Source organism: Leptonychotes weddellii, chromosome 5 (assembly GCF_054177405.1).
Source record: "Leptonychotes weddellii isolate Sample4059 chromosome 5, ASM5417740v2, whole genome shotgun sequence".
Lineage (NCBI taxonomy): Eukaryota > Metazoa > Chordata > Mammalia > Carnivora > Phocidae > Leptonychotes > Leptonychotes weddellii.
In genome coordinates, this window is record NC_138373.1 from 94,663,339 (window position 1) to 94,673,733 (window position 10,395).

Below are 10,395 nucleotides of genomic sequence, written 5' to 3' on the forward strand. Positions count from 1 at the left end.
TAAGTCAGTCAAAGACAAATACCATGTGATCTCATTCGTATGTGGAATATATATAATGGAATATTACTCAGCCACCAAAAAGAATGGTATCTTGCCATTCGCCATGATGTGGATGGTGCTAGAGTGTATTAGGTAGAGTGAAATAAGTCAGTCAGAGAAAGACAAATACCATAGGATTTCACTCATATGCGGAATTTAAGGAACAAAACAGATGAACATAGGGGAAGGAAAAAAAGAGAGAGGGAAGCAAACCATAAGAGACTCTGTTTTTTATATTTATGACTATTTTATTTTTTAAAATCTAGTACAAAGGCAAATTTCTCAATAACCGTTGAATCACTAGCCTGAATAAAGAACCATTTATGAACTCAGCAAAGAAAGTATAGACAAAGTTAAAAGAATGTGGCAAGGGGACAATATAGTTATATAGTACCATTATACTTTCATGTCATCACTTCAACCTCAATATCGTCTGGTAATGGATTAAAATCCTTCAGCATTGAAATAATTCTAGATATTCATTTCTTGCATCTTTTGATTCAATATTAAGGCTTCCTAAATGCCATCAACTTTCAAGAAGTAGGAAAAATTTGTACAGAACAAATGATAGATGTTTGTTAACAGGGTTGATGGAAGGAGGTGGGTCGGTGATGGACTAGATGGGCGATGGGTATTAAGGAGGGCACTTGTGGTGAGCATTGGGCTTTATATATAAGTGATGAATCACTGAATTCTACACCTGAAACCAATGTTACCATATATGTTCACTAACTAGAATTTAAATAAAAACTTGAAAAAAAGGGTGTATACTATATAATTTACTACAGTGGGAGCCCAATTTGCAAGCTTATTCGCTCATGTTGGCATTGTTTTGGTTTCCTGTTATGCATGGAATAGTGCAGATGGGGTATCTATCAGAGTAATAAGGCAACCATAGATAGAAGCTGCTTGTAGGTAAGGGTATTCTTTGACCATAAACTTTGTTTAGATGGATTTCTGCTGTCAGTCACCAGATACATACATATTTGTCATAGGATTGCATCAAAAAAGTCTTTGCTGCAGACAGATCAATAATAACATAGCTATTCTGACTAAAGTTATGTTTTTAGAAAGAGTATAAGTTTACTAATATGTTAGGGATGTGGATTTCTTTGATGAGACACTACAATTTGGGATAAACAAAGTATGCCTAAAAATAAATGTAAAAAGAGCTTGTAAATTCACTGGTCTATGTTCCATGTTGGCTTGTAACAGCAAGGAGATTTCCTGGTATCAAAATGAAAGTGGAGTTGCAAAGAACTGTATGAGGTGTTTTGTTTTGTTTTGTTTTGTCTGTAATTACTAAAATAAACACATTAAGTACAACTCATCTTTGATTTTAACTACAAACATAATTAATTTGCTAGTATGTTGATCATTTGATAACATTTATGATTTTCTCTGCTTCAGTGAATTGTCTGCAGCTGCCGGGTTATGCTTTGTGTAGCAAAGGGGAGTAAGATTGCTCTGACTTTGTTGTTGTTTCCGGGTTGGGGGGTGGGGTAATGTGTAGTGGTGGGAGAAGAGAGCAACATTGAGGATGAGGGTCATCTGATGAAAATTCTGCCTTAGCACAGAGTTGCTTTTTCCATGTAATTTTTCTGCATTACAATAACCTCTCTCTGCTCCCCTCCCTTCCCAAAATATGAGGTTTGCTATTTATCTGTTTCTTCTTTTTTTTTTTAAAGATTTTATTTATTTATTTGAGACAGAGAGAATGAGAGACAGAGAGCATGAGAGGGAGGAGGGTCAGAGGGAGAAGCAGACTCCCTGCCGAGCAGGGAGCCCGATGCGGGACTCGATCCTGGGACTCGATCCTGGGACTCCAGGATCATGACCTGAGCCGAAGGCAGTCGCTTAACCAACTGAGCCACCCAGGCGCCCCGCTATTTATCTGTTTCATATCTACTATGTCTGAGCTACATTACTGATGGGCATAATGGCTGTGGCACGTAATTACATCCGGAAAATTAACTTTGGCATTTGAAACCTTCTATGAATTTCTGATAATTTCTAGGAAGTTCTTTTTTGTTGCAGTAGGGAATTATAAAATAAATGAGATCATTTCAGTTTTATGTGTCAAGCATGCTTGAGTAAATCTGGGAGTATCTTTATTTAGCAAGAAGGATTTTATATAAATATAAGTTTAGCTACATAAAATAGAATGTCTTCATTGATACGTACTTATTTCAAAAGTAAACATAAGTGGTAGCAATATCTAGTAATATTCTAAATGAACTATTATGTTAAGCTGTTAAGTCAACTCAATTACATTTTCATTAAATGCTCACAATTATTTTATACATTTTGGTGTTCCATAAAGATAATTAGTATGTGTCAATTACAGAGAAATAAGTAGTCCTTTATCCGTTGACTACTGACATTTTACTTTTTACAACTCTTTTTGGGTTATTCACTTTATATTAAAGAAAGTGGTTTTCCAGGTATAAACTTATTTTTAAAATATCATAATATAAATTATTCAATTGTTTCTTCAAATAATTTTTATATTTTCAAGGTAATATAAATAGGAAGAAAGAAAATTGACATAATCTGAAACGTTGACTGAAGGAGATTTAAAAAAATTTTTTTAAAAAACTTTAATTAACATCGTGTATTATTAGTTTCAGAGGTAGAGGTCAGTGATTCATCAGTCTTATATAATACCCAGTGCTCATGCCCTCCTTAATGTCTATCACCCAGTGACCCCATCCACCACCCACTCCCTTCCAGTAACCCTCAGTTTGTTTCCTATGATTAAGAATCTCTTATAATTTGTCTTTCTCTCTGGTTTTGTCTTGTTTTATGTTTTCCTCATTTCTCCTATGAACCTCTGCCTTGTTTCTTAAATTCCACATATCAGTGAGATCATATGATAATTATTTTTCTCTGATTGAATTATTTTGCTTAGTTCCATCCATGTCATTGCAAATGGCAAGATTTCATTTTTTGATGGCTGAGTAGTATTCCATTGTATAGACATACTACATTGAAGATTTTTATAACATAATTGCACATTATGGAAAAAGTGAAGAAGTACTCAACCTAAATCTTTAATCATTAGTTGAAGGCCTGTGTGTCAGAAACCTATGGGAAAGTTTCCTTTGTAAGTCTATATAGACAGAAGAATTAACTGTTTTTCCTTTTGTGCATCAAAGTCAAAGAAACTAGAAGTGAGGAATGTGGGCTCTGGGCTCATGGTTATACCAGCTGGCCTGCCCAATCTCTTTTTGTGTCAGTGTGCTCATATGTAAAAAGATGAAAAAATACTATCACATATAGCTGTGAGGAGCATATTCTTCTCAGATCCTATTTATCCCCAAACCTAAAAGAACTTTTAGTTGCTTTATATTTGTTGATAGAAGGAAGGTGAATTTTAAAGTTTGCAGCTAGTAGATGGAGCCAATATTCTGCTGATTATTCATTCTGCTGAGTTACGTGAGTGACAGACTATGGTCTCTGGATTGTGTATCACAGGTATTACTGGCTGAGTAACTTGGTATCCCATCAAACTAACACTTTAAATATTTGTTCAGCCTTTATTCAGTGAGACCTAGGAGAAACTGATTTTGTGTTAACCAAAATAATATGAAAACAAATGGGCCTTGGTTTCATTTCCAGCAATGATTTGGAGAAGTCCAGCTGCTGAAAACTAAAAAGTTTAGATAAAAAGAAAGATCTGATAAGATGGTATGGAATTATCAGGCCAAAGTCAAAGTGAGGGTGAGAACACAGTGATGTAAGCAGAGCATCAAAGCTGCCTTTTTCCCCCTACTGTGAGCATTGGCTGATCCTAGTGAACCTGAACTTTGTCTCCTCAGCTTTGAGTGGATTGGAGGGCATAGGACATATCCCAACACACATCATGCTTGGGAGTCAAATACACAGCTGTTTCCATTAGGCAGGGGCACTGAAGGGATACATCTTAGAGTAAGTGAGAAGCGGGAGTAGAACTGCCCCATCCTCTCCCACTGGGACAGCATGGTCCTGAGATTGCCCGTAAGTTCACCCTTCTGGAGCTACAATCCAAATTCACATCATGAATATTATTAAAAACAAAATCATTCAAACTATTGATTAAATGAAAAATGTTTTAAAGTCCTTTAATTAGCTAGGAAGAGGGCAAACACATTTAGATTTTGATAAATATATATGTATTGTCATTTCTAGAGTAACCACTAAAAGAATAAGTACAGAGTGTATAAATTCTAAAGTAGTTGAAGAGAAAAAAGAAATTATAAAATATTTTTCAATCCAAATGAAGGCAAGAAATGAGTGAAATAGAAACAGAAAAAATGAGACAAATAAAAAAAATATACCATAGGTATAAAATCAAATATACCAGTTTTTATGTTAAATGTAAATAAACTTAATGATCCAATTAAGAAAAGATTTTCAGATTTGATAAAAAATAAAAATCCATCTGTAAACTATGAGATACAACTAAGTTTTAAAAATACATAAATGTTGAACATAAAATAATAGAAATACAGACACACACAAATAGTAACCAAAATGAAGCCAAGACAGCTATATTAGTAGTAGACAAACTAGACATTAAGGCAGATATCATTGCTAGAAGTAAAGAGGATCACTTCATAATGCAAAATGTTTAATTCATTATGAAGGTGTAACTTTTAAATATATATGCAAAATATGCATTTGAATTTATATAATCACATAATCTCAAATACATAAAGCAAAAGTTAGCAAAACTGCAAAGAATAATTTGACATATAAGAGTGAGAAATTTTAATATCCTTTCTCTTTACTTGATAGAGCAATTAGACAGAAGAACAAATTGGTGAGGACAGAGGTTTGAATAGCACAATGAACAATTTTGACATGATGGAGATAAAAAGAATATTGCAACCAGTATCTTTATCATATGTGTTTCTTTTTCAACCACACAAGAAACATTTATAGAAACTTACCATAAGCTGGTTCACAAGTCATTAATTAATCATTTAATTTTAAAGGGCTGAAATCATACAAGTTTATTCTCTCACCAGAATGTAATTAAGATAATCAATGATGTACTATGCTTTGGCTAATTGAATTTAAATTAAAAAGAAAAGGGAAAAAAAGAGAAAAAAAAAAGAAAAAATCAATTACAAAAAGGAGTCACAGTTTGGCAAGCTGACTCTGATATAGAAATCAGTGTGCAGGAAGTTTATCAAAAAGTGCTTCTTAGATCCATACATGGGTTGGGGGGATAGAAAAGAATGGGGCAGGATGGGGCAGAAGGAGAAGTTGGGTGGTGCCACACATGTGACCAGACTTTTGTTAACCTCATGGAGAACTTTGAAGCTGCTATAGCCCTTCAGTGTCGTCTAAGTTGAGGTGAGGGACCCAGGACTTTATACCCACGTAGACCATAGATCATTGGATGTGGGATATCTGGAAAGGGCAAAGTGAACTTGGGCATGACAACACTTTCAGCAGAGGCATCTGTAGGAAAGGACTGTAAGACAAGTTGACAAGCTTCCCAGCAAATGGGGGAATGTGTTCTTCAGTTCTGGGTGGTGTTGAGCAGCATCTATGGGAGATAACTAAAATTCCAATGTATTTCTAAAGCAATAAATACCTATGTAAATAACCAATTGCTTTGAATGTATTTGTTGATTCCAGTAAAATTGGGATGAAGTTTTGAAGGACTTATGTGGTATGTGGAACTGAAGACATAAATGAGGATCTACCAAACATGGGGAGTCTAATTAAAGATTCGCTCCTCAAATAAAGCTGTAACCCAAAGAAGTAAACTCAGAATAAAGGCAAACCAGACCCCACTCACCTCACACTTTTACAGCCCTTCCCTCCAAGTAAAATTGCATTGATGCTAAGCCATAGCTAGGTGGTGATAAAAGAATCTGAGACACTGTAACTCTGAAGTCATAGTAGAGTTGTAGACCAAATTTATATTACGTGTTTCCAAAAAACATCAGATTTGTTATCTAAAGTAGTTCCACTGGTAGTATTTAGGTACCTGGAAGAAGAAAACTGACATTTTCACTGAAGGAGTATACCCTTATTCTATCAGTCAAATGATGTAAATAAATTTTTAAAGACAATAAGCAGTGTACAGTCCAAATAAAGCCTACAAGAAAAGAAGACAACATGAGAGAGAAGATTCAGGGTCATATCAGAACAGAAGGATACCAGCTAAAAGTCTAATTATGAGAATAGTGAAACATAAGATCTGAGATAAAAACAAACTTGAAAATATTTTCAGGGTGCAGGAAGCTGTAAGTATGACTGAGGAGATCTGAAAAAGAATCAAGTGGAACTCTGAACAGGAAAATTACAATAATTATAATTAAAAGTGTGTCATGGATGGGTTTAATAGCATGTTAGACACTGATGAACAAAAAGTTGGTAAACTGGAAGATAAGTCAAAATAAATTTTCTAAAATGCAGCCTGGGTAGAAAAATAGATGGAAAATATAAATGGAGTAGCAAGAATCTTGTAGGATGGAGTAAGAAGGTCTCACATGTATCTGTTTGGCATGTCAGGAGAGAGAATATGGGGAGAGGTATGTTTGATGAAATAAAGGCTAAGAAACAGCTAGAACTGATGAAAGATATCCATCTATATATACACAATATCTTGATAATCTAAATCAGGATAAACTAAAAGTTATCTCTACACAGACACACTAAAACACAAATGCAGAACATCAAATAAGACCTGGATGATTCTCACAAACATAATACGAGTGAGAGAAGCAAAACAAAATAACAAAACACAGAATGCTTCCACTCATATAAAGTGGAAAAGAACTGCCCTATTGTTTAAGGATTCATAGATAGGTGGGAAACCTACAAAGCAAATAAAGAAATGATGATTACAAATGCCAGAACAGTCAATATCTCTATAAAAAAAGGAAGGAATTATGATTGAAAAGCAAGCAGGTGGGGGATTCTGGGATTTTGGAAAACTTTCTATCTCTTGACCTAATTGGCAGTTAGATGGGTTTTTGATTTATAATGATTCTTTAAATTATGCATCTGTTTATGTATTTATTCATGTATGTTATATCTCAATAAATAATGGAACACACTAATTTACTTCCACTGAATGACGTAAAATTCTTCTGAAAACATTTTTTAAACTTCTGTAATTCTTATCCCCTCAGGTTTAGCTTTTATTTTTTCCTAGCCTGGCAAGTGTTAGTAGGTTTAATAGGGTATAAATGTTTCATCAGTAATGAAATAAATCACTGTTTCCAGTTAACATCACTACATAATGCCTCATTCAGTTTATTTTTAAAGTAAATGATATGTTACATTAAAAAGTGAATCTGTTTATATTTTATACATGATATCCTTTATTTTTTGGCACAAGTCTTTGGGGTCATTTTTTGATTGTCAGAATTTTTTAAAGATATTCTTTGGTTATACTTTAAGGTTTTCATTATTTATTATTTATTTATTTATTGAAGTATACTTGATATATAACATTATATTAGTTTCAGGTGTACAACATAATGATTTGATATTTGTATATATTGTGAAATAATCACCACAGTAAGTCTAGTTAACATATGTCCCCATACATAGCTAAAATTTTTTTCTTCTTGTGATGAGGATTTTTAAGATCTATTCTCTCAGCAACTTTCAAATATGCAATGCAGTATTGTTAACTTTAGTCACCATATAGTACAGGACTTATTTTATAACTGGAATTTGTACCTTTTGAACTTCTTCACCCATTTCACCTACCCCACGCCCTGCCTTTAGCAACCACCAATCTGTTCTCTGTATCTATGAGCTCGTTTTGTTATTGTTGTGTTTTGTTCATTTTTTTTCTGGTTTTTTAGATTCCACATACAAGTAAGATTATACGATATTTGTCTTTCTCTGACTTATTTCACTTAGCATAATGTCCTTAAATTCCATCCATCTTCTCGCAAATGGCAAGATTTTAACATCAAGTTTAAAATCATTCGATTTTAAAATCACAAGACTATATCTGCAAAATAATTCTGAAATTTTAAGCTTAAATTGTTGAATATTGAAAACCTACTGGGAAGTAGAGAAGAGGAGCAGGTTTGGTGCAGATGATTATTTAGTGCTTGACATGTTTATTTTAGCTTCTTGTAAAACACAGAGATGGAAATGTTCAGTAGACATTTGTGAATGCTGATCCAAGACTCAGAAGAGACCATGGGGTTAGAGGTAGATCTGCAATTGCTGAGAGGTCATTTGTATTAGTTTGTTAAGGGCTGTTACAGTAATGTATCAAAGATTGGATGGCTAAACACGAAAGGTCAATTTTCTCACAGTTCTGGAGGCTAGAAATCCAAGATCGAGGTGTCAGCAAGTGGGTTGCTTCCAAGGGCTGTGAAAGAAGCTGTATGGGCCTCTCTCCTTGGCTTGCAATGGTCATTCATCTTCTCCCCGTTATCTTTTGACCATCATTCCTGTGTAGGAGTCTGTGTTCAAATTTCCTCTTCTTATGAGAACACCAGTAGTTAGGGTCTACTTCAATGACCTCATTTTATTTTAATTACCTCTTTAAAGACCCTATTTCCAAATATGGTTACATTTTGAGGTACTGTGGGTTAGGACTTCAACATACAAATTTTTGAGGGGACACAATTCAGCCCATAACACCATCATTTCAAAATGGGGGAGAGTATGAGATGGCAGAGAACATATTGGGGGAAAAAGCCTCCAGAAAACATCCATATTCAGAAGTAATAGAAAGGGAGAGACTGAGATGGAGATAGTTTAAAGGAGATAATCAGTGGAATTGAAAGTGGCAGAATAGTCCATGAGAAGCCATCTGGATTGAATCAAGCAAATAAGTGTGGTGATGAGCCGTTATGTGGTGACTGTTTAGAGAACAGTTTATAGAATGAAACCCTAACTGAAGTGGGTAGAGGACAATATGTAACTAGAAGACGCAGTGAGAATGAAAATACATCAGGGAATGTTAAAATGTAGAAGAAAGCTCGAAAGAAGGAATTGATATAACCATAGCATAATTGTGCAAGACAAATGATAGGATGATGTTTAAAATATGGCTTTAGATTGAGCACAAGAAGCCATTTCAGGGATAGTAATGCAGAGAGAAGACACAGATAAAACTTCTGTCAGGAATATGGCTTACTACAGACCTTATCAAGAGAAGGCCAGTGTTCAAATTCTTAAAATTTTATTCAGGAAAGCTGACAATATAGCTGTAAGTATCAATGTCACTATGATATCCTGCTCAGAACTCTGACAAAATTTCTTTATTATAAAATCACTATCTGAAAATCTGTTTTAATATTACCAGTTTCTTCTACCTACAACTACTATGATAAAGAATTTTGAGATGTTAAATAGGAGGTAGTAACTTATCATGAAAAAATATTATTTATATCTAATGTTAAGTATTATATATGTTAAATAATTATATCAAGTTAAATAATTATATCAGGCTAAGTAATATTTATTCAATAATTTAATTACATTTTTATTTTTCTTGGTGTGAAACTTCCCATATAATAAAAATTTTCCAATTTCCAGACATTCAACTTTCCAATATAATTTCAGATCATAATATATATGAAAGTAAGGAACTTCTTGTCCCATAATCCAAATAAATATTATTTAACATTTTCTGTATTTGCTTCTGGTACAAATTGTTCTTTAAAAACAATAAACTGTCTTGCCCATACTGATGCTATTGTTCTTTCAACTGTTGACTTTTCCTCTGACAGTGTAAAGTGTACAGACACTTAAGCCACATTCTTTTAAATCAAGAAGGAAACATTTGACTATTGTTCTTTTTGATGGGTGTGTTTTTACACTATGTACAGTTGTTATGCCGTCTATGTTTTAATATTATTAGATGGCTTTATCTGATTGATATACTATTACAAAAGAGTTAAAGTGTTTAATTTCCTCGTAAAAACAAGCTACCTAGTAAAAAAATTCCAGAACAAAACTGAGTCTGCCTCCCAGAAAAATTAATTTTTTTAAGAACCCTCTTTAACATTTGCTGAGTCAGTAGTTTTAATTCTTTTTAAAACTTTTCTCTTATAGTGATATCGATCATGGATACTTTGAAATTTTAGAAGGTAAAAAAGAATAACATGCAGTGAAATCTTTAAAGGAGTGGCTTGAGAAGTATAAGGGCACAAGAATCAAGCAAATGTGGTTTGTAGCTTTCATATAATAATCATTGAGTTACCTAGTTCTTTTTTTTTTAATTTTATTATGTTATATTAGTCACCATACGGTACATCATTGGTTTGTGATGTGGTGATCCACGATCCATTGTTTTCATATAACACCCAGTGCTCCATGTAGTACGTGCCCTCCTTAATACCCATCACCAGGCTAACCAATCCCCCTCCCCCCTCC